We start from the raw sequence: 25,983 nt of genomic DNA, 5'->3' as shown, positions 1-25,983 counted from the left end.
ATCTAGTGAAGACTGGGATGTAAGTTCTGGCTATCCCATGCATCATGACCCAGACTCCCACTCCATGGGCGACACGCACCAAGCCATCTGTCCCCTCGCCCGGAGCTCACTGGGCCGGCAGTGGAGGCTTGCACATGGGCTTTCACGGAGGGACCTCCACACAACATGACCAAGTGCAAGATGATGGGTCCTACTAGGTGAAGCCCAAGGAGCACCAAAGTATGAATGAGAAAAATGCGGAGAAGAAACATGGAGCGTCCCCAACATACCAGTGGAGATATTCATTCACCACAGTTGGGACGTGCGACAACGAAGGCCTTCCGCTCCAGTGATGGGCCTCACCGAAGCATCTGGCCCACTCTCAGCCAGCCCACCAAAGCCCCTTCGATCCAGAATGTTATAGATGTGCTGCATATCTTTTTTTTTTTAAGATTTTATTTATTTATTTGAGAGAGAGAATGGGATAGAGAGAGCATGAGAGAGGGGAAGGTCAAAGGGAGAAGCAGACTCCCCGCTGAGCAGGGAGCCTGACGCAGGACTCGATCCCGGGACTCCAGGATCACGACCCGAGCCGAAGGCAGTCGCCTAACCAACCGAGCCACCCAGGCGCCCGATGTGCTGCATATCTTTGATGAAAAAATGTTAAAAACAGAAAAGTTGCAAGGCTTGCAGTCAAATTAAAGCAAACCAGTAAAGTTCAAAAGGAAATACGTTACTCATTGTAAAAGCTGGTGCTTGAGGGGCACCCTGGGTAGTAGTCGTTAAGCGTCTGCCTTTGGCTCAGGTCATGATCCCAGGGTCCTGGGATTGAGCCCCGCATTCGGCTCCCTGCTCCGAGGGAAGCCTGCTTCTCCCTCTCCCACTCCCCCTGCTTGTGTTCCCTCTCTCGCTGTGTCTCTCTCTGTCAAATAAATAAATAAAATATTTAATAAAAAAAAAAAAAAGCTGGTGCTGGAAGAAAAGCAGATTGAATCAGAAGAAAATAGGATGGCCAGAGTTATTCTTGGAAATTCTAGAGTGGGCCTGAGACCTGTGGCCTGATTTATTATTAAGAATTTCAGAAAAAAAAAAAAAAAGAATTTCAGGTGAAGGGGCACCTGGGTGGCTCAGTCCATTAAGCATCTACCTTTGGCTCAGGTCATGATCCCTGGGTCCTGGGATCGAGCCCCAAGTCTGGCTCCCTGCTCAGCAAGGAGCCTACTTCTCCCTCTCCTCCCTGCTTGTTCTCTCTGTCACTATCTCTGTCTGTCTCTCTCTCAAATAAATTTTTTTAAAAATCTTTAAAAAAAAAAAGAATTTCAGGTGAAGATAATGATACCAATACTACCCTGAACCTTCATAAACCACAATAATTAGGGACATTGTGGATCCTAAATAGGACAATAAGAAAGAAAGAAAAGCAAGCAGGAGGGGAAAAGAGAAGAGAAAATGATCGAGAAAAAGAGCAGACAAGATGGAGTGAGCAGAGAAAGAGGGAAGAAACGTTCCTAAAGTCACTGAAAAGGAATTGGACAAGGAGGAAGAATGTGAGGATGAGCTGTGTTAAAAACTGAGCTGTGGGATCAGAGATAAAGGAGGGGCAACAGAAGTGGACAATGGAAGTAAAGAGACTGTGGCTCACATGCTTCCCTGGAGCACCCGTGGGAAAAGCAGTCAGGTGACTGTTGACCTGAGAAATGAGGAGATGGGCAGTGATCCGGCATGAGCATTGTATTAGTCAGGGTTCTCCAGAGATACAGAAAAAACAGCTTTTTAATTTTTAGAAATAAAAAAAAATTACGTGTAGATATATATATACACATATATCTAGATACATAGATACACATACAGAGACACAGAGAGATTTATTAAGGAATTGGTTCACACAGTTATGAAAGCTGATAAAGCCAAGATCCACCACTGGCAAGCTAAAGACCCAAGAGAGCTGAGGGTATAGTTCCAGTCAAGGCCAAAGGCAGGAAAAAGACTGAAGTCCCACTTTGAAGGTAGTCAGACAGTTGGAATTCCCCCTAATGTGGGAGAGGGTCCGTTTTTTTGTTCTATTCAGGTCTTTAACTGATTGGACCAGGCCCACCCATATTAGGTAGGCAATCTGTTTTACTCTGTCCCTCAATTCATAAACATCCTCAGAGGGGCGCCTGGGTGACTCAGACTGGTTAAGCATTCGACTCTTAGTTTCGCCTCAAGTCGTGACCTCGCGCTCCATGCTCAGTGCAGAGTCTACTTAAAAGAGTCTCTCTCCCTCTCCCTCTGCTCCACACCCCCTTCTCTCTCTCTCTCTCAAATAAATAAATCTTTAAGGAAAAAAAAAAAAATAAGTCCTCAGAGAAACACTCAGAAAAATATTTGGATCAAATATCTGGGCACCAGGTGGCCCAGGCAAGTTGATACATAAAATTGACCATCACAACACTGAAAGTGTAACAGGCCCCAATATAAACACATGAGAAACACTGGTCACCACTAAAACATATATCCCGGTCAAGGTTAGAGGCTAGAGTCTAAGTTAGAAGCATGGCGCAGAGAAGCCCAAGGACAGAGACCCACTGTGGCGGTGTTTGGCAAACCTTCATGCCCAACGCCACCTCCAACGTGGGGGTACCACTTCTGCATCACTCAGGACTCCACACTCAGAACTGTGGCAGCTCTCAGAAGGCAAAGACCACTAAGACAAGACAGGCTGGAAAATCCCTAAATTCTGGACATGGGTTTTTGGGGTCAGAGAGTCCAACTCTACCCAGTTGAGCCCCCGGCCTCCACTCCTAAAGATCCTTATGACCAAGGTACTTGACCGCTCCCTGCCTCGGTTTCCCCATTTGCAACAGCAGATGTGCTGATCGCATCTACCTCCGTGGATTGTTCTGGAGAGCAAATGAAGCAATGGACGGCCAGGATTTAATCCAATGCCAGACACATAGTAGATGCTCCAAAAAAATAAAAAATAAATAGCTGCTGTTTTGTTTTTCATTAACCCCTAGGCCCCTCCACAAAGTTTCCACCCAGAAAAATACCAGTTGCTTCCACAGAGAAACCAGCCTGGCGGTGTCACAGCTCCCTTTTCTGTCTTGGCATCAGGACAACGTATGGACTCAAGCCTACATAAAGTACCAGGAGGGCTCCCTACAGATGGGCCAAGAGCAAGCAGAAAGTACTCACACATGGGCGTAACTGGATGAGGCAGAAACGCCAATGTCCGGCAGGCTAGGACGAAGAAGGCAGGTGCCTGGGGTCTTGGGGGGGCGTCTTCCTTGGGGCAACCTGTCCGGTACCGGGCAGCAAGCACACACCCGCCGGCCTCGCCTCTCCCCTGGGAGCAGAATCTCAGGGATGTCGGGAGGAGATGCTCGTGAAGGCTGCAGCTGAGCCCTGCAGAGTATCACTGTCCTTCTCCCCACGGGCTGTCTTGACCCAGAGGCAGGACTCAGTTCCCTCCCCTATCCCAGACAACTCCATAGCCTCCCAAGAACCGGAATCCCCCCAATGATCTCCTTTTAAAGGGGTCCCTCCCAACATCGCTGTCATCAACAAGAGGGCCTCTCTTCTACACCAGAGAAGCAAGTCTCAGAGACTTCTCCAGCAAGGTTCCCTGATGTTCTGTAGGAAGCAGGTCCCGTGTAACCACGCAGCTCTCCTTCCCGTCCTGCCATTAGGAAGTGCAGCTCTTTTTCAGGGGTGCCCCTCTTCCTGCCCAAATCTAAGTGCCTTCAAGGCAGAACGCGTGTTTTCTCTCTGCCTCTTGCTTCCCGGGCCTTTGCCAAGTGCAGAGCACCCAGCAGCGCTGACCCGCAGAGGGGGCCCCAGGGACACGGAGGCCTCTCCCTCTTCCAGAGTCCACGAAAACGGTCCTTGGGGGCTTCAGACCTCATCAGAGAGCTCTTCATCAATCCAGAAGTCAATGAAGCTAAAAAGCTAAACTGAGAACTTGAGAGGAGAAGGGTGCATGCGAGATGGATAAGGCTGAGGCCCCGCGTGCTAGCACAGACCTCATCATCTGCATTGTACCGCGCGGTGATTTGTAGTTAGAGGTGAGCACAAATCAGGCCTCGAGCGGCAGGCTCAGCCAGTCAAGTGGGCCACAGGCCTTCTGCCACCGGCCATCAGTCACGCCTGCCGCCGTCTGGGACGCCCGGTCACAGACACGGCCAGCCTGAAGGGACAGGCGTGCGAGGCGACTCGGATTGCCAAAGAGCAGGCTGGATTTCATAAATCATATTCTTCTCATGAATTTTTTAATTCAAATAATTCACCCAACATTACTTTAATAAAAAAAAAATAGTGCTGTGTATAAGGAAGTTAGCCAAGTCTATACATGGTTGAGTAATCCAATTCAAGTGACCTTGATGATTCCAACATGGGGGGCAGTGGGGAGTTGGTGAAAAGCACCAGGTGTAAGTGGAGTTCAGAGAAAAGAATGATCAAGGAGGCTTGGGAGGGGTGGGGGGATGGCTTCTGAGGATTAACCTAAGGGGGCTGCCTGAGGACCCTTCTGGAGGGACAGACAAGCTCCAAACTATCTGGGCAGAAATGTGGGAATGAGGCAACTTGCTGGTCGGGAAAAGGTTGGACAATCAGGCTAACACCAGACCCTAGAGAGGCTCAACACATGTGTGTGTGTGTGTGTTTGCGTGTGTGTGTGTGTGTGTGTGTGTGTGTGTGTGTGTGAGAGAGAGAGAGACAGAGACAGAGACAGAGACAGAGAGACACAGGGATGCAAAAGTCAGGGTTTAGGAAGACAGATTTCAAAGGGCATTTCAAGGAAAATTTAAGGACTCAGTAAGTGAACGGATAATAAAATGACAAAAACAGATGTCAACATGAACACTCAGGATACAAATCTGGTGGCTGGAAGACTAGTAGTTATGCTAATAGATACCTGGGAGTTGGAAGAGGAGAAATGGTGAGTCTGGTTCCAAGTTGAAGTTTCCAGATCAGTGAGCTGCTCTATGGAGGGCACATCCTAACGGGACCCCTGGTGACCCTCGCTCTTGTACAACCCCCTGCCTCAATTGTGGGCAGGGCCTGTGAGTTGAATTTAACCACGGAATACAGCAAAGGTGATGGGACGTCACCCCCTGATTACCTCTCATTATAGAAGATTCTGTCTTAGCAGACAGGGCCTTAAAAAGCCAAGTGCCAGGCTGTGAATGGCCTTTAGAGGGCGCCACGTGGCAGGAAGTGAGGATGACGGCTAGGAGGTGAGGGTGGCCTCCAGCGAAGAGCCAGTAAGAATCCAGGGCCCATGACCACAAGGAAATGAATTCTGCCCACAATGTGAATGAGCTTGGAGGCCGTTTCTTCCCCGGGCCAGCCTCCAGATGAGAATGCGGCTGGCCAACACCTTGACTATAGCCTTAAGACCCTCTACACTGTGCCCAGACTCCTGACTCACGGAATGGTGAGATCGTAAGCATCTGTTGTTTTAAGATCCTAAGTCTGTGGTTACTTGTTACACATCTCTCAGAAACTGGAGTAACTGGACTAAAGTTCAGGACAGAGGTCAGGTATGGACCTGCATCCATAACATAGTAGGTGAGAGCCCGTGTGCTGGAAGCAAATGCCTGGGATTGAGGCCCAGCATTTCCTAGCTGGGGGGCTGTGGGCAAGTTACGTATTCTCTCTGTACCTCAATTTCTCCATTCATAAAATGGGAAAAATAATGGTACCCATTGCCAAGGTTGCTACTGATGATTACCCTATCAAGTAACTTCTTAGTGCTTAGAACAGTACCCGCTCCAGAGTGAGCACTGCTGGGGGAGAGGGGCTGGCTTAAGTCCTCAAAGGCAGAATGTGCTAGAGCGCCTGGCTTAGCTCCATGGGTTAAGTGTCTAACTTTCGCTCAGGTCATGATCTTGGGGTCCTGAGATCAAGCCCCGAGTCGGGCTCCAAGCTCAGCAGGGAGTCCACTTCTCCCTCTCCCTCCGCCCCTCCCCCTGCTCATGCTGTCTCTAGCTCAAATGAATAAATAAAATTAAAAAAAAAAAAAAGGGCAGAATGTGCTAAGAAAGGCGAAGCAAAAGACAAAGCCATGAGCAAGGGAGGGACAAAGATGGGCCAAAGGCAAAGTTAGAGTCAGAAAGAACGGGGCCAAGAGGGTAAACACAGTCACAGTCCAAAGCCTCACTCATTGAGGCAGGAGAGTGTTGGTAGAAGGAGATCAAGAAGTATCAGGGAAGGGACGCCTGGGTGGCTCAGTCGGTTAAGCATCTGCCTTCGGCTCAGGTCATGATCCCAGAGTCCTGGGATCGAGTCCCGCATCGGGCTCCCTGCTCCGCGGGGAGCCTGCTTCTCCCTCTGCCTCTGTCTCTCTCTCTGTCTCTCATGAATAAATAAATAAAATCTTTAAAAAAAAAAAAAAAGAAGTATCAGGGAAAGGAGCAGCCGCAGAATGAAGGAATTTCCATGGGTTAAAACAGAAATAGTCCAGGGCACTGGGGTAGCATAGTCGGTTGAGCGTCCAACTCTCGATTTCGGCTCAGGTCATGATCTCAGGGTCGTGGGATCAAACCCCGCGTCAGGCTCCACACTCAGCATGGGGTCTCCTGGAGATTCTTTCCCTCTGCCCCTCCCCCCACTCACGCATATACTCTCTCTAATAAACAAATAAAATCTTAAAAAAAAAAAAAAAAACAGAAACAGCCCAAAAGGGTGGGGGTGGGCGGGATTAACTGTCCTCTAAGCCTGAATGGCCTGGCCCACCTTACCTGGCCTCGCTCAGACACACTGGGACGCTCCCCCTCACAGCCTCCTCACCAGCTCTTACCATCTACTCCCAGAATGCCCTTCCTTGACACCCACACTTCCGCCTGGTGTTTGCCCAGAAGCCCCTTCTCATCAGGGCAGTCCTGACCAACGTATGCTATACATTCATCTACACCATCTAGCCCCCTGCTGCCACTCGACAAGATTTAGCAGTTGTAATATTTACTGTTTTTCTGTCTCCCCTGCTAGGATGCAAGCAAGCTTCACAAAGACAGATTTCTGTCTCTATTTTCTGCTGATAAATTCCAAGGGTTTAGAATGGGGCATAGCTCACAACAGGGCCTCAGAGACATGACAAGGAAAAGCAACATATAATTCGGTACTAGATCCTTCGACTTATAAAGGACATTACGAGAGCAGGCGCAACCTTCCTGGGGTCTGAGGATTAGGAGGTAGTCACGTGTCAGTGTTGATTTCCTGATGTCATCGTGGTTGTAGGAAAGATGACTAAGAATTCCAGGATGGCAGAGCATCCTCAGTAACGTACTCTCAAGAGGCTGGGGCGCGGGTGGGTGGCGGGCAGAGGAAGCAGCTCTCTTGGACTACACTCCCAACTTTCTGTGACTGCTACAATTTTTTTTTTAGCATTGTTAAAAATAAAGAATTTAAAAAAAAAACATTGCCTTGAAAGTAATAACGAAAAAAAACAAAACCTAAAAAGATACTCATTGCTTTATTATAAACGGTTACTTCTGGAAAGGGCAATGAAACTGATGGGGAAACAAAGAAGGAGAGGAACTTTCATTTTTACTCTGGGTGGTTTTTACAAAAAACAGGTATTCTTTACATAATCAAATATTTGGTGGGGGGGAAAGGGGGAAGTTGGTCCACAGAAAAGACACGTACCCTGGACCCTAGTCCTAAATGAAAACCCCGGGCCCCAAGCAAAGACAACACTCGCTCTCCTCTCCTTTCTTAGTCTTCCAGGCGCTCTGTGTCTGCTCTGAGTCTTGCGTAAACTCTGTTCTCACCTCCCCTCAGCTCCCGTTTGATTTCTATCCTGTGTAAAGCCAAGGACCCTCCTGGCTGGGCACTGTGGGACCCCCTCTGGGTCCTCGGACCCGGCCAGCCTGTGTCACCACCACCCCCCAGGGCCACTGCAGGCACAGACAGGGCGAGACTTGGTGACGAGTGACGTGGAGGCAGCCTCCCTGCCCACCTGGTAAGGACAAGCCTCCTCCAGCTCCTGTCCCCACGTCCACCTGTGGCTCCAGACAAAGGGACTCTGCCAGTGAAACCGGCAGCATCTGCTGGGCTTGGGAGATTCTCTTGGAGATAAGATGACAAAATTGACAAATGTCTCATACTGTATTTACATTTTTTTGACTGCAAAGAACTTTGCAATTTACTGAAGCTGCTCAGCTTCCAATTTTTAAAAAAATGTTTACTATGGCAATTTTTAAGATGGTTACATAATTCCCATGGACCCATAACCCAACTTCAACTATTCAATCCTGTTTCACTATAACCCACCCATACTGGATTCTTTATGTTGGGGAAAATCTCAAACATCAAATTATGCCATCCATAAGTACTTAATATATTGCTAAAAGAGGACCTTTTTCTTAAACATCAACATAACACTTTTTATACCAAAAATTCCTCTCTGGTACGAATTATCCATTTAGTTTCTAAACGTCTGTGATGTTTTCTCTTTCTCTCTCTCTCTCTCTCTCTCACACACACACACACACACACACACAGAGTGGGTCTGTTCAAATCAAAATCTAAACAGGATCCACACACTGCATTCAACTGACTCTTGGGTTCCTTTATTCAGGACTTCCTCCTTCTTCCTCTTTTTCTTTCCTTTGCATTTCAGTGTCCCCTGTAGAGTTAAATGTCTCTGCCATGGAAGGTACTCCTCTGTCCCTCCCTTTCTCTGACTCCCCTAACCTCCTCCCTGATCATCTTTTTAAAAACTATTTTGTCAGTAAATCCTGGACATGCCTAGGACAGTGGTACTTGATGCTCAGGCTCCAGCAGGGATCCCGAGGAGGAGGAGGTAAGACCCCCCCCCCCATGCTCCCGCCCCCAAGAGCTCTGCTAATCACACCATCAACTGACATAGAAAGCAAAAGTGCACGGAAATTCCCCAGAAACACCCATAAGGGCATCGCTCTGCAATTAGCCATGACTTGGGTGAATCACTGTCCTTCTTGGGCCTTACTTCCCTCATCTTTAAAATTTGAAGATGAGGGGCAGCTGGGTGGCCCAGTTGGTTGAGCACGTGACTCTTGGTTTTGGCTCAGGTCATGATCTTGGGGTCCTGGGATCAAGTCCTGCATCAGACTCTGTGCTCAGCGAGGAATCTGCTAGAGATTATCTCTGTCTCTGTCTCCCTCTCCCTCTGCTCCTCCCCCTGCTCTCTCTCTCTCTCTCTCTCTCTCTCAAATAAATAAGATCTTTAAAATACAAAGATGAACAACATAATGAGGACATTGACATTAACTGGGCATTTAGTGCCCAAAGATCCTTCAAAAGTCCTTCCAGCCAAGCCTGTGATTTTAAGTATCAAACTCACACAATGCGTTAGCAAAGAACACCCCCCCTCCTTTGTTGGGGGAATGGGGGAGAGATTTCATAAATGGGACAAAAATGACAAAGAAACTAAGATCACAGATGCGGGTTATAAACAAAACTGCAGTCATCAACATAATCTCAATTTGAATAACATGTTACTGTTTCCAATCTGAGCCACACTAATGGATATATGATAAAGGATGGTACAAAAGATTAATGGTAGAATCTTGGGTATGTGGGTGTTTCTAGACCAGTGGTTCCTGATGGGGGAGATCTTACTCCCCTTTCCCCAGGGATATTTGGCGACGTCTAGCGACACTCTTAGTGTCACAGCTAGGGCAGTGTGCCCAGGAGGCTGCTAACTATCCCACAGGACACTGTGTACCACAAAGAAGCATCCAGCTCAAAGTGCCAACAGCTCTGAGTTTGAGAAACCCCGAGGGAGAATCTTCTAGTTACCCAAGCGAAACCGTAACATGCTCGGGGTTTCAGGGGAAGGCTACTAAGTTCTAAAACCACAGGATACACACCCTGTGTCATAAGCTGCTATACCACAGACCACTCCAATACATGAGGTTCGATCAAGAGACTGTCTTGGTTTGGTTTGTTTGGTTTGGTTATCAAGATAAATCAGAACACATATTCCTGAATCTGAACTCTTCCCTCAATATAGTCATCTTGGGAAATTACTTGGAAGACATCACCCAACTGAAGGATTTACCGTGTGTCGTAGACTTATCTTGGAATGACAGCACCTGTGCCGTGGCAGCCTCATTGAGGCCATGAGTCACGAGTGACCTTGGGACTCCTTGGCTCGAAAGGAAGTGACAGGCAATGAACAGGCCAATGAGTAAGAGTGAGAATTCCAATGGCCCCCGGTACCATGATGAGACCAGAGCAGTGAGAGGGGCTTGGGGACATTGTGTGCTGAGGGGTGGCTACTTCATACTGGACACTCTGGGAGGCTTGTCTGGGGAGGGGACAAGAATGGAAGTAGAAACCAACTGAGGGGGCCCCTGGGTGGTTCAGTCGGTTGAACGTCTGCCTTCAGCTCAGGTCATGATCCCAGGGTCCTGGGATCAAGTCCCATGTTGGGTTCCTTGCTCAGCGAGAAGCCTGCTTCTCCCTCTGCCTGCCGCTCCCCCTGCTTGTGCACTCTCTCTCTCTCTCGCTCTCTGACAAATAAATAAAATCTTTAAAAAAGAAAAAAAAGAAAAGAAACCAACTGAGAGGCAATTGCATTAAGAATTTTACTGAAAGTCAAAACCACCCAAAAAGAGAAAGACTTGCCACTGAGGAAGCTATTCCAAAGAACATGCCCCAGACTCTAAAAGCTATTTCCAAAGAAGAGGCCCCAAATCTCTGACCAGTGGTTGTCCCTTTCAAATAAGTGCTGGGCAGTGGGGCCTGCCCATCGCGTGACCCCTTTCAAAAGATGTTTTGACATCAGCCTCTTTACCTCACACAGGGCCAACGTCCCCCAGCAGGGGGCGCCGAAGAGCACCCACCACCACCACCACCACCACCACCACCACCTCTCTGAGAAGCCTAGACATGGCGCCTCATAGGCAAGGAATTCTAACACCAAAGGAATGGCAAATAAAAGCTCACATCTGCCTGGAATGTTCTCCCCCAGGACTTTCATTTACGTCCTTGAGGGTTCTGGTCTCCCAATCCTCAAAGAGTCAACTGCAGCCAAGGGTGGGCAGTAGAGAAAGTGAGGCTCAGGCTCTGAGCCTGGGAATCCATTACTGTCCCCCTCTTTCTCCTGGGGGTGTTTTCCTTAGACTCATTATTCTTGGCCACATCTGCCATAAGATCCACGGGGCCAGGATGGGGGTGGGTCTAGAAAATGAGGTGAAGGAGGCTTCTCAGCCTGTTTAAGGCATAAGCTCCAGGCCAACCTGACACAAGGACAATGAGGGTCTTCCCCCACACACACACCCCAACCCCCCAGTCTACTCCAGGGAACTATCCTGCGGTCTGAGCAAAAACCAATCTGTACTCAGGAGTCTGTCTTCTCCTCTCTCCCCTGCGGCAGTCGTGGGTGGCTGGCCGGTCAAGAGTTGGAGGACCTTCTGTCCTAGTCCTTAGTTTATCATCTCTCTCTCCCACAAAAAGCAACTAACAAGGCAGGAAGGAAGCAAGATGCTACAATCTGTGCACAGATTCAGAAGCGCTATGGTAAGAACTAATTTAGACATCACCACATCCTAAGAGATCCCCTGCCTGCCCAAACGTACGCTTCCTACTTCAAAGAAAGATTGTTAATTACACATTATGATACCAATTATATCTGAATGCATTATGAAACAGGATCTTTGCTAAGCAATTTCATTATTTTAATTCCTTTCTTCTATCATTTTTAATAATTGTTCTCTGGCTTTTATTACATTAAGATGCAATTAAAAAAGAAAAGTCCTTTATATTTTAAATCTACTGCATTTTTTTTTTTTACATAAAGAATTACACAGCCTTCCACAATAAGGTAGCACACAATATAGCCGAAAGACAAAAGGAACAACTTAGATAAAACTAGCTGAGTCCCATTTAGGGGGAGAAAATGCAAGTCTACTTATTTTGAGAACCCTTGGCATTTACTGAAATGATGGAGAATTCTTGATCACACGAAGGCAAAACAAACCACGTACTTGTACATTCATATGGAAGAGAAAGCTCTCTACCATTCAAGGAAGAGGGCATGGCAAATCAGGACTCAAATGCTAAACTCTGGGATTACTAAATGTTCAACACTAATATTCAGTACTAATATTAATTGAATATTCAACCACCTACCCAGTAAAATGACACCAGTATTAAATGTGAACCTACCCATGCTGAATTATATTTCCTTTGAAGTATAAAAATAATGTCATCTAATCTGTAGAAGAATGAACAAAGAAGAGTAAAATTTTTAACAATTTTAAGCCACAATTTGTAAGCCATAAAATTTCACATTCACACACACTAAGGCTGAGTGGCATTACAGTGACTGACAAGGAATATTTCTGTGCCATCCATATGCTGATAGCCTTATTCATCCTTTACTTATTTTCTAGTCCATAGGTCAGCAAACTTTTCTTTCTGTGAAGAATCAAATAGTAAACATTTCAGGTTTTGTTCAGGTAATTACTCAACTCTGCCCCCAACATAGCACTAACTCATGTTATTATTGTCCATGCAACCACGGACAATAATAACAAAGCGGTGTAGCTTTGTTCCAATAAAAATTTATTTACTGGGGCTCCTGGGTGGCTCAGTCAGTTAAGCAGCTGACTCTTGATTTCAGCTCTGGTCACGATCCCGAGATCATGACATCAAGCCCCATGTCAGGCTCTGCTCTCAGTGAGGAGTCTGCTTGAGGATTCTCTCTCCCTCTCTCTCTCTCTCTCCCCCTCTGCCCCTCCCCCTGCTTGAACACACTCTCTCTCTAAAAAATAATAAATAAATAAATCTTAAAAAAAAAAAAAGAAAAGAAAATGAATGGAGGCTTTAACATTTTATTTACAAAAACAGACCCATGGACTCATCATCAGAGAAATGCAAATCAAAACCACAATGAAATACCATCTCACACCTGTCAGAATGGTGAAAATCAAAAACACAAGAAACAAGTATTGGTAAGGATGTGCAAAAAAGGGACCCTCTTACACTGTTGGTGGGAATGCAAACTGGTGCAGCCGCTCTGGAAAACAGCATGGAGGTTCCTCAAAAAGCTAAAAACAGAACTATCGTATGATCCAGCAACCACACTACTAGGTATTTACCCAAAAAATACAAAAACACTAATTCAAAGGGATATATACAGCCCTTTGTTTATAGCAGCATTATTTACAATAGTCAAGATACGGAAGCAGACCAAATGTCCATCAACTGAGGAATGGATAAAGAAGACTAGGGGTATATCATGGAATATTACTCAACCATAAGAAAGAATGAAATCTTGCCATTTGCAACGACATGGATAGAGGTAGAGAGTAAAATGCTAAGTGAAATAAGTCCGTCAGAGAAATATGATTTCACTCATATGTAGAATTTAAGAAACAAAACAAACAAGCATAGGGAAAAAAGAGAGAGAGACAAACCAAGAAACAGACTCTTAACTATAGAGACAAACTGATGGTCACCAGAGGGGAGGTGGGTGGGAGATGGGGGAAATAGGTGATGGGGACTAAGGGGTGTACTTATCAGGATGGGCACTGAGTAATGTATGGAACTGTTGAATCATTATACTGTATAATTGAAACTAATATAACACTGTATGTTAACAATACTGGAATTAAAATTTAAAACTTAATTAAAAAAAAAGAAAAAACAGGCCCAGGGGCTAAATCTGCCTCCTCTTGGTCTAGTGCTCAGGGTGCTGGGAAGGAGAAGTGAAACAGCATACTTCAAACGCTCCTGTAAGAAAGTGGCAGGAACAAGAGTGATCTGAAACCACCCACCAGGGCACAAAACCCCAGAGTATTCTTCCCATCGTACCCTGTACTTTTCCAAGACCAAAACCAAGTCTAGACACACGAGGTAGGAATTGGTCCTCAACAATCTTTGTTCTCAAGATACAAGGGTCTCTCCCTCAGAGAAGCAGCTTCTAGTCTGTCTTGGGGCTTGTCTTCTGAACTGGGCATCCATTGGAGGTTCAGCACTGACCTCCACCAACCCTGGCCATTTTTGTGGCTGGCAGTAGGCCAGGGCCAGGGACACGAGTTGTGGTCACTGAGTTAAAAGAGGTGACTTGCCCACCAGGGAAGGAACCCGTCCAGCAACTCATAAACCACTCAAGAATGAAGAACATCCATAGGCAAGCCCTTCCACAGCTGGCCTTGAACTCCTCCTACCTGCTGAATGGCCGGGGAGGGTACCGGGAGCCTGGAGTGGCCAAGGTCCACCAATGTCACCTCTCAACCCCCCAAGACATGTGGCTCTTCCCTCTCTGGACACCTCCTCCTCTCTCACACCTCACACCCCATCCATCAGCAAATCCTTCAGCTCTCCCTTCAAAATGTATCAAGAGTTTGGCTGCTTTTCACCAATTCCATCACCAGTATGCTAGTCAGAGCCACTTGCTAGTTGGTCTTACTAATTCTGCCATTGATCCTGCCTCCCCCCAAACAGTATTCTCATGTTAAAAAATTAAGTGAGATCATGTCCATCCATGGTCCCCAAAATCCTTACAATGGCCTGCAAGGCCCTATGTAATCTGGATCCCAATACACACACCCCCATTGCCCATCGCCTCCCTAATCACCCCTTAGTCCTCTCCTGCTCGTTCACACTATAACAGGTGCAACAGTCTCCTTTAGTTCCTCAAACACGCCTGAACACACCTGAAACTCAGGACCTCTGCTCTTCTCTTGCCTCGGCCTGGAACGTTCTCTCCCAGAAAGGCACCTGGCTTCCTCCCTCGCCTCCCTCCTGTCTTTGCTCAAATGTGTCCTCAGAGAGATCTTCCCCGATCATCCTATGAAAATCACAGTCCGACCCTCCAACCCCACCACCAGGATGCTCTACCGCCCTTCCTCAGTTGGTTTCTCCCCAAAGCATGAATCAGCAGCGGACATGCTGAGCCTTAATTCAGACTTCACACACACTAGAAGGTCAGCTCTATGAGGACAGGCATGTCCTCGAACTGAGACAGGCATGCAGCAGGTGGTAAAAAAGCATTTGTTGAATAAATTAATCCCCTTCTATTTATCTGCCCTGGAGTATCTCAGACGATTCCTTTTTTTTTTTCCCCTTCCATTCCTCATTTTTAGCATCTTTATTTTTTATCCTACTTTCATCTTCATTCAATCATGCTTAAAGATTCTTGTTTCTTCCTTTTTCACTCCACATCTTGCCTTCCCTTCTTTCTTTTATTACCCAGAACTGTTTAAGTAGATTTCTACATCTAAAAACAGAGGCTTTTTCAAATTACTGTTTCTACCAAACCCTCACTCCAGTGTCAAATACGTAAAGAATCCAGGAGTTTGCAATAATGTCCTTTTTTAAAAAACTCGCTGATCATCTTTGAAAGATAATATGGAATCGGTTCATTATTCTGGTAAATAAAGAATCAAGCCATTATTCTGCCTTTTATATACAAACGATACCTCGAGGTCATTTTTTTAAAAGACTGAAATAAAGTTCTTTATAAAAATGTTCCAGCTAAAAAATGCAGAAGAAATGACAGAATGAGATTATCACCTTTTTGTAAACACCTTAAATGAAAGATGATGTACGCACCCAATGGAGGCCATCAGTGGCTGCTGGGGCCCCTAATAAATATTGGATGATCAGATTCCCGGCACCTGCCACCTCAAAAAGACACAAAATATGTCACCTGACGAAGTTACATTAATCACGCATGAAATACTGTTGCCCAAAAATAGGAACTTGAATCGAATAAAGCCCTTAGTTTATAGGGCATTATGGAGACAATAAACACGTTTAATGACAACACAGGGATGCCGGCCGCAGAGTCTACATTGTGGGCAACGCCACAGGACAAAAGAGCGAGCTTCTTGACCAAATATATTGCCAGAGAGAACAAGACAGGGACAGGAAACCTACATATTAAAAGAGACTTGAGACACTGTCAACCGAATGCCGTGTGTGGACTTTAAGTCTTTTCATTTACTCTGAGCGACTTTTAACTAACTGTGAAAAAATATTTTATCAGACAATCAGGGAAATCTGAATGTGCATATTCAGTGATATTAAATGAATTATCATTCTTTTGTACGTGATAATAGTGTGTTGAAGTGTAACTAAAAGAACCCTATCTTTTCAGAGTCATAAGGAAATATTTAAAAACAAATCTGATTTTCTTTTTATTTTTTTTATTTTTTTATTTTTTTTTAAAGATTTTATTTATTTATTTGACAGAGAGAGACACAGCGAGAGAGGGAACACAAGCAGGGGGAGTGGGAGAGGGAGAAGCAGGCTTCCTGCTGAGCAGGGAGCCCGATGCGGGGCTCGATCCCAGGACCCCGGGATCATGACCTGAGCCGAAGGCAGACGCTTAACGACTGAGCCACCCAGACGCCCCTGATTTTCTTTTTAAATCCACATCTTAAAATTCTTCTTCAAGCAAAGGACTTTGGTTGTTTTGATCCTATAGAAGTCACTGCTTTTCAAAGATACCCATAAATGAGGTGACGCAGAAAGAAGAAGCAGTGAATATCAACTAACGCAAGGCACGGATTTAGGGCTGTATGGTAAACAAATAAATGAAAAAGCAAATAGATTGATATAGCCTTGATGCACCTAGAAAGTCCCTCAAAGCATATAGCAGAGTATAAACTGCTCACCATGCGGAGGTCAGGCTTCTGATAATGTTAATATCTGGAACACGGCCATCTGGAAATTAAAGAAAAAAAAATACTTCTGAGTGACCAACAACTTGCCCAAAGCCCATGCACTTTACCCCATGAAAGAAAAAGAAGCATGTCATTTATAAAACTGTATCCGACAAGGCATCATCAAGAACGAACAGCAGAGGGGAAAAGCAGAGCACTCGGAATTAGAAGCAGAGGAGTAGAGCCATCCAGGAGTTTATAACAAAGACAGAGTCCACACAGACTCAGCCCCCAGGGGCATCCCCCCTCATACAGCCTCCTACAGTAACAATATCCCTGACTCTGCAGCATGGTTCCACCCGGGCTCAGAATGCTGGTAAAGAAAGCAAGAGGGTCAATGTCGACACCGCTTGAACATTATTTTCATTAAGATGGTTAAAATCTAAGAAGCTCCTTTCTTCCCTTAAGGAGGGAGGAAACAGTTTCCAGGGAAAAGCAGAACTGAGATGAAGGAGCAAAAGTGAAGTTGAGTTTCGAACTTGAGACTGAGGCAAGGCTTCTTAGCAAGGAGCACCCGCCCACAGGTGCCCAAAGCGGGTTCCTCGCAGCCGGCCCGCCTGGTTCTCAACGCTGGGTGGGTTGGACTGGAAGTCCTAGAGGATCCCAAACAATTCCAAGGTTTTATGGGGCATAATGTTTAAAAAAAAAAAAAAAGGTATTCTGATGTTTGTTTAAAAATGGTAAGGAAGACTTTATTCAGGGCTATTGCAATAGAGGAGAGATGGAGCTCAACTCTGAATGCAGCAAAGACACCTGGGGATGTATAACAAACAAGAAGAGCGAGGGGAGGACACGTCAAGGGTAGGAGGGTTCTTACCAAACCCACAGAAAATAGGATTCCTGCTGAAGGCAGCCCCAGGTGACCAGATATTGCATACCAACATGATCACATACGAGAGTGGGAGATTCTCTCTAAACTGACTTAGCAGGATTCTTGCTACAACTGGGCTGGGCACGCCAAAGACAGGACAGGGACCACGCAAGGTCCGGGTCTAATCAAAAAGAGGGCTCAAAGGACCCTGACCTAAGTTTGCTTAAGGAGAGGATCATTGTCAGTGATGCTAACCCCGCCTTATAATAGAGATGCCGGCACCCAGAGATGGTATCCGAGGTCCCAAGGTGCCGAGCGGGAGCCGGGAGCAGATCCCAGACTTCCCAGAGCCAAGCTGTGCGGTGTGAGTTACACCTGCTGTCTCACCATAATTACACTGCATAATTCTTCTTAATTTCCCAACTGCTTCCCCACATATAATTTCTCTGTTTTGCAAAAATCTAGAAATGCCCATTTCTATACATCCAGCTATCATGTAAGAGAAAAGTACCTTTGAACATGACACCATGTGAATAATATATATGTAATTCCCTGAGATACCAAGGAAGACAGATTCATCATCATGAGTCGTAATGAAGCCTTTCAAAGTAGCCTTGTAATAACAGGCCTACAAATAAAATAGGAAAAAAAAAAAAAGAAAAGAAAAGCCTAAAAGCCTGGATTTAAAAGCATCTGAATAAAAACAGGAAGCTTGCAACCATGAACAGGATTACAAAAGCTCCAGAGCACAAGCTAAGCCGTTTCCCATGATGCCCGATCCCCCAAGGAGAGCATTTAAGGATGACAAAGCTTCTCCTTTGCAGTTTCAAAAGTGCCATCGACTGGATAAAAGGTACTTAAGAATCTGAAGAGTCACGTACTCAATATTGTCTGGTTGTGTCCCATCTTTTTTCCACTGGAATGTATGCCCTGGGAGCCTGACCTCCATGGCCTGCACCAACCAGGCTCCCTTGCCCTCTGGCCTCGTGGCAGGTAAGAGTAGAAGCTAGGAGAGGAGGAGGAGGGTAAGAAGGAAAGAGCACGCATCCCCCTGCTTCCTCCCTGCCAGGTCACTGGAGGTCTCTCCACGGGTCATAGCTTCGCTTCGGGAACCCTCTCCCCCATCCTTAGTTCCAGGGGCTGAAGAGTGCCATAGACTGAATACGTCCCCCAAATTCATAGGTTGAAACCTACCCCCCAATATGCTAGTATTAGGAGGTGGGACCTTGCGGGGTGATTAGGTCATGAGGGTGGGGCCCCCAGCAATGAGATTCGTGCCCTTATAAAAGGGACCCCAGAGGGATGTCTGGGTGGCTCAGTGGGTTGAGTGTCTGCCTTTGGCTCAGGTCATGATCCCGGGTCCTGGGATCGAGCTCCATGTCATCATCAAGCCCCCCAAGTCTAGCTCCCTGCTCAGCGGGGAACCTGCTTCTCCCTCTCCCTCTGCCCCTCCCCCCTGCTTGTGCATGCTCTCTCTCTCTCTCTCTCTCTCCCTCTCACTCTCACATAAATAAAATCTTTTTTAAAAAAAGGAGGGGGGAACCCCAGAGAGTCCCCTCACCCCTTCCTCCACGTGAGGACACAGGAAAAGACAGCCATCTATCAACCCACAAGCAGCCCATCACCAGACCCCAAATCTGCAGTGCCTTCATAGTCTGGGACTTCCCAGGCTCCAGAAGTGTAAGAAATAAATTTCTGTCATGTATACATTTCCCAGTCTGTGGTATCCTGTCATAGCAGACTGAACAGATGAAGACAGAGGGGCTTCCTGGGGTAGCCCCAGCACCTCACTCCCCCTCTCTGCTCCCTGACCCCGGGAGACACCTGCATTCAACTCTCCTCTCTCACCTCTTTGAGCGTGCCGTATCTTTTCCTGCCAGGCCTCTGATTGACGACAAAGGAAAGAGAAGGGGGGCAGAAAATCCAAAATTTAATTTTCCATACTTGCCTGCAGTTGTGTGGGGGGGGAGAAAAAGGGATAACCCAATTGTTAAGCTAGGCTTCATGGTATGAACGGGGAGGGTAGGATATGGCTCAGAAGGCTCTAGGTGTGAGGGTGCCAATGAAAATCCAGAATTTATATCCAGAAAGGGACACATGCATTTTTCTGAAAAGCAAACTCCAGGAAGAAAAAGGTCAAAAATTAAGTTGTATTCTCAAAAGTTGACCCCAACATGCAGAGCCAATGCTGTGAGAGAAACAGAGCACAGAAACAGCCTCCTCCTGGCGAGGAGAAGAAAATGAGCAGGTGGACGATGGGTGCCTGTGCTGGGTACCTGTGCGGGCTGCAGGTGCAGAAACAACCTCCTCCCCGCACCAAGGGCCGGGCTGGAGGAGAAGCCACGCCCCCCAGCCGCCTCCCCCAGCCGCCCCCACCCGCTCCTCGGAGGCAGCTGGGATGGGTGCTCCCTCCCAACAGCCAAGTGACATTTCAAAAGCTCATCAGCCCAGCAGGTGTTCGGATGCACACGCAAAAGCAAAAACAGTAACGGGCTGAGGAAAATCTCATCTTTTTGTTCTGAAAAGCTGGGGACACTGAGGCACGGGAGAGCAGGAGGGTGTGGGGGCGGCAAAGCAGGAGGGGAAAAGCAGAGCTGACGTCCCATCCCAGGGGCAGGGGAGAGCCTCCCCGCCCCCGCGTGTGGAGTCAGCCCTTACCCTCCTAGGGGGCCCCTCCCCTGCTGTGCGAGCCAGGATTCCAGAACAGTGGCTGAGGCCCTCCCCGGGGCCACTGTTTCCCTGTGCAACATGGAGACCGCCCCTCAGTATGAACCTCACAGGGCTGTGGTGGGGGTCAATGAAGAAAATGTGCATCCAACACTCCGAATGCCTTCCCAGGGATGTTTTGTAATTCGTATCAGAGCTCTTCTTCATTTTCTGCACTACTGGGCTGGTCATGGCTACAAATGAACAGAAGCCTACGAAAGACTGAGAAAATCAACCTCCAATTCCACACCACAGAGGATGTCCCAAAAGAGTGACAAGCCATGTGGGCAAGGGCCCCTGAACGGGACCACACAGCCTCTGCCCCACACGGAGCCCTAGGACTGTGCCCCCTTCCCTGTGCCACCATCGCTTCCCCAGCTGTACCAGGGGCCTTAGCTCAGAGGCAGAGGCTGTTGGGATCAAGGGCCCCTGGCCTTGTCACGGACTGACTTGGGCAAGCTAAACTACCCTTCTGACTTAGTTCCCTCGTGTATAAATCAGGTGCGATCATAATCGTAGTAGCTCTCTTTCTGTGAGGATTAAAAAAAGAAGTCACGCCAAGTTCTTAAAATAGCGCCTGGCATACAGTAAGAACTCAATAAATGCTAGCTATGGTGCTGCCCTGCACATTTAAGCTAGTTTCCGGGGCCCACCGAATAAGGAGGCATCTGTGCTCCGGAGAGCAGCCAAACAAGGGCTCCACCAGCCCACGAGCCAAGCACCATATGTCCGTGATTCGAAGCTGTGTTTTGTATGTTAATGCTCCTAAAATTACAATACACGTGCACATTTAACACTGCAGATTTGCTCCTCTGTAAAATGAAGACTACGGCATCTACCTAATGGGACTGAGGAAAAATTCGTGATTAATTCATGCAAAACACTTTGGACAGGGCTTGGCGTCAGAAACTGTTCTCGGCGGGTATGATCCTCATCAGGACATTAAGCGATCTGACCGGCTGCAGGCCTTCCCGCTCCAACCGACTACGAAGATCCTTCCACATTCCTCCTTGATATAGGGATTGCTTGATCCCTGGTACCCAAAGATGCTGGGGGCTTGGGGCTGCGAAGTGAAGAGCCAGAGCCCTGGCACACAGCACGGCTGCTGGGTTTTTACCCTTCCCCTGGCTTCCCAGAACTAGTGACTTTACAGGGATTGTTGAGAAGTTGTTATATTGCATCATATTGGTTCCTGGGTTTATTTAAGTTTTTTGCCCACAGAATAACTGGCCGGTCATGATGCTGGTTTCTTGGTGGCCTCTAGAGGACAGATGGCCTCCCATCAGTCGAAGAGGGCCGCATGGAAGGTGGACCTTTAGCAGAAGCACCTTTTAAGAGGCAACTCAGAATGGAGAAAAGGTAGGAGGAAGGGCCACCCAGCGCAGCTGAAGATGAAGGAATGAGCCAAGAACCAAGGCAGTGAGCAAATCAATGGCGTCTACTGTCCAAAACAAAGTCCAAAGCCAGTTCCATCAAACCACCCTATTCTCCCTTCGTCTTTCATCTTAGCTGCTTCCTCCCTGCGCTAAGGCATGCAGGACACTGAACAGACGAGGGTATATCCAGTGGAAGGTGGACCCCCATGAGCATGGGCGCTGGGTCAGATTACCTGGATTCAAATCCCCGTGTCCCCAGCGATTAGCCAGGTGACCTTGAGCCCGTCCCCCAACCACTCCAGGCCTCATCTGTAAGATGAGGGTAGCAGTAGCTAATAGGCGAGTGGGGATCAGATGAATGAGTACATGTGAAGCTCTTGAAACACTGCCCAGACACGCAACAATCAGTCACAAACCGTGGCCTCCATCGTGCTATATATGGTGGCTGCACCCCAGGAGCCCCGCTGGGGAAACCCCGAATTCTTACCACTCTCGGGGAAGTCTGTCGGCCGCCCCAATACCCCACGGCCAGCCACAGCTCCCGAAGTCTTCCTGCCCACAAAGTAAGGCAGGGGCCCGCTTCCCAGGGGGGGAGGTGAACAGGGCCTGTCTTCCAGCACCAAGAAGTCAGCCATTTCCCACCAAAGGCCCAGAGACAGGAGTCGGGGGCAGTAAAACCCAGGAGGAAAGAGCAAAGGCCTCTCGGTTCTGGAAGTGCTCTGGGCAAAAACCGCCGGTAAGCAAAAGTTCTGGAAAGCACCTGACCACTACTTCAGGAGCTGGGACCTGAATCATGAGCGAGAAGGACTAGCGAAGGTCGTTTTTATAGAAATGTCTGAGGGATAAAGAGAGTAGATAAATGTCAAAAACAATGCCTAAAACGGCTGCACACTGCTTTGCTTACACAGCTTTTTCCTTCTTCAGACAAATGATAAAAATCCGCACTTCTGAATATAAATCATCTTCAATTAAGACATTTCTGTTGGAAAGCACTTTTGGCAGGACCAACGAAGTATTTGCCACTGTTCTCCGACTTGGAGCTTTCAAGGTTGGCAGGGCGATTTATTTTTGTTGATTAAACAAAATACAAATGGAAAGGGCCTAAAAATTGATTAGCCAATTAAACTCAATGATTCTCAACAAAGAAATGTGCATTACTAGCTTTGCCAGAGTTATAAAAATGCCTCCTACTTTACCGCCGCTTTCAGGATTTACACCATCGATATTTGTGCTGACAGAAAGATTAAGTAAGGACTGGATTAGGCAAAATTTGTCTACTCTTTTGCTGGAACAGAAGGAAGAGAAACAATTAAGGGCTGGGGCCATTTCAGGAAGAACATTTGCACAGCCTTCGTAATTCTGGAAAGAGTGATTCGGGCTGAGTGAGCTGTTGTCAGTCATTTTGTGTGTACTTGTTCTTGGGCAAATTACAGATTCACTAATAGGGGCCAAGTTTGTTGAGATGACAACATTCGTAAGTATCCAAATTCTTCGTTTTCTCTTTTCACTTTCCAAGGGGATGAGTGTCCAGATAGGCAGCCAACCAAATGATGGGTGTCAGATGCTTCTGCAAAATGGATCAATGTACAGAGGGGCGCCATCGGCCTCTTTCAGTCCAGAGCAAAGTGTTTCTGGATTGCAACCATGGGGTCCAGACCACAGTTGCAATAAATTCACATACAATAGCCACACACCCGGGCGGCGGAATGCTGAGACTTCCTGGTGGTCAGAGCATGAATGTTGCAGGCTGCTACGCATTTTTAAACTTGATTGTACATAATTGTTAATCACTGACCCATTCTCCAACCCTCCCGGGCTGAAGCATGTTGCTAGGCAACCAATTTTGCTCTAGATACTTTCTGAAAGCTAGTGAGGCAACGACCAAGTGTCAACTAAGTGAACACTAACCATGAGAGACAGGTTCAAATAAAAAAAGGATGCCCTGTTTCCTTAAAGCACGGCCGTCCCGTGCCTTTCCTAATGTAGACACTATTTCCCTTGTCTAACAACTCAGCAAGAAGCTCTCTTAGGTTGAGCTGGACGAAATTGCCCTCGTAGTAGCTCAGTTTGGCAATTCAGACGGTTCAACCTAATAACTTAAAAGAGGTCCGCACAGAGCGTGAAACAGACGGATTATTTTCCTCCGCTGGGGCATAATCACAATTGTGCTTCGTATCAATAACACAGCATTCACCCAGTCCACACGGTTCTGAAAATTCTTCTGATAAGAGACAGCCGGCAGAGTTATAAAAATGCATCGTTTTGTAAACCCCCAAGTAAGAAGTCACATTTATTTTTCCATTTTAGACTATTACAGACGGATCTATTTCTTGTAATATCCACACCTTCCTGCCTTTTCAAACGCTCCGAGTCAGCGGGGAGTGGGACTAAATTTATTTTTCCCAATTTGAGAACAGGAATGCCAAAGGACATTCTAAAGACGAGGACAGAACTGCCAAGTACAGGAAAAGAAGTTCATTTAAGGGGAAAGAGGAGGGAAGGCAGGATCGCTCGTATCACGAACACGATGCTATTCCGGGGAAGCCCGTGAAATCTAATGACTCTCCCCTTCCAAGGCAGCTGAGAGCCCCACAGTCAAGGAGCGCTGGGAAAAAAAAATAATGACCCTATGTCAGCTCACAGAATGTCTCCAGGAGGTTTTTAGAATCTCTGTTGGAAGCCCTGAATAATGACCAGCTTGGGCAGTGCATACGAGTAGATGACTAACCTCATTAGGAAAGAATTGGTAAAAATTATTAGGTAAAGGGAGAATTCACAGGGAAGCTTAGGTTTAAATTCTGCCCTTATTGAACAGGTTTGAATACCGGTGCAATTACCACTTTCTAGCAACCAAGATTACTTGTATTTAAAATTATTAGGTTACAATTTATAAACTAGACACTTGTAAACTTTATATTGGGCAAATGGCAAATTGTGGTAAGAAGGCAACAGAAAGTTTATCTCCCTTGCCCAGATGAGCCTTATTAAAATATAAGCAGGCTGTTTAGTGTGGATTGGCTTTATGTTACATGCTTATAATTAAACATAAAAATAAATTAAATACAGAAACATTTAGAAAGTTAAAAGGTACAAGTTCTCTCTCCAACTCATCTCCACCTTCCACCACCCTCCAGAGGTACCCACCAATCTGTTTGCTTATTACTCTTTGACAAAAGTGGTGTCCTATGCGTATTTCAGCAACTTGTTTTTCTCACTCAACATTACGACATAGAAGCTCGTTTTAAACAGAGTCCTCTGGAGCATTCAATTCACCAGCCGGTCTGTCCATGATTTCAAAATAGAGCTTCTCAGAGAAGAAGAGTGACCCTTCTTCTCTCAGAGTTAACAACAATTTAAAGAACATCAAAAGCAGGGTCCAGTATTCATCTCCCGAGAGCTCCAGGACACGCCGCTAGAAGCCCAAGAAGGAGGAAAGACATTTTCAACTCCAGATATGTCCACAGAAATTCAGCCTGGCACAAATGGAGGTCCCAAGAAGCAACTAGCTAAAACCACAAATGGGTGGCTTGAGTTGGGAGTCCCATGGGAGAGATGTCTATATCACCAAAGAGAAAAAAAAGAGAGAGAGGGAGGCCAATGAAATCCAGAAACATCAAAGACTGAATAAATATCGAGAACCAAGTGCTAAATTAAATTCTGAAGCTCACTGCTACAAACTGGGAGAAGAATGTCATTTCGACAGGGACATTTTGAACCCCCTGTGAAGGAAACTGTGGGCCTGCTGGGAACCAGCAACTATAGAGACAAGGAACAAAAAGACTTCAGTGGGCGTTAGGACTATCATAGGAAAGCAGGGACTGACAGAACTGTGGTGTGTACAACATGGAATCCACATTGCTCCAACTTGGAAATTACCAAGCTATATTAGAGGTTGTGCATTCTTTACTCAAGAGAAGCAGCTGCAGACCTAAATTCTGAAGACCACAGTCCTAAATCTAAGTTCTACAAATAGACTTTAAAAAGTCACTCCCTCAGTTTTCTTGTCTATAAAATGAGAAGACTTGACTAAAGGAACTCTAAAATCTATACCATGATTTATTTTTAAGATTCTGTTAAACTATGTTCATAGATGGATGGATAGATGATGGATGGATAGATGGACAGATGGATGGGTGGATGATGATGGATGGATGGATGGATGGATGGATGGATGGGTGGATGGATGGATGGATGATGGATGGATGGATGAGGGATGGGAAGGATGGATGGATGAAGGATGGATGGATGGATGGATGGATGGGTGGATAGATGGACAGATGGATGGGTGGATGATGAAGGATGGATGGATGGATGGATGGATGGGTGGATGGATGGATGGATGAGGGATGGATGGATGGATGGATGGATGGGTGGATAGATGGACAGATGGATGGGTGGATGATGAAGGATGGATGGATGGATGGATGGATGGGTGGATGGATGGATGGATGAGGGATGGGAAGGATGG

The 25,983-nt window shown here is 46.6% G+C and overlaps 1 protein-coding gene across 8 annotated transcripts in view; it reads right to left on the bottom strand.

Moving 5' to 3' along the window:
• Positions 1 to 25,983, bottom strand: part of TIAM1 (TIAM Rac1 associated GEF 1) — a 373,738-nt gene that overhangs the window by 281,135 nt on the left and 66,620 nt on the right. For 6 of the 8 annotated variants that reach the window (XM_078053766.1, XM_078054151.1, XM_078054194.1 and 3 more), the window contains exon 2: positions 16,575 to 16,623. The exons of the other annotated variants lie outside the window; for them this stretch is intronic. The gene's annotated coding sequence lies outside the window, so the exon portion shown is untranslated. The remainder of the gene's footprint in view (positions 1 to 16,574; positions 16,624 to 25,983) is intronic. 8 annotated transcript variants of the gene reach the window in all.

This window comes from Halichoerus grypus, chromosome 1, assembly GCF_964656455.1.
Source record: "Halichoerus grypus chromosome 1, mHalGry1.hap1.1, whole genome shotgun sequence".
NCBI classification, from domain to species: domain Eukaryota; kingdom Metazoa; phylum Chordata; class Mammalia; order Carnivora; family Phocidae; genus Halichoerus; species Halichoerus grypus.
Note: the sequence above shows the minus strand (reverse complement) of the source record. Positions and strands in the feature narration are given on the sequence as shown.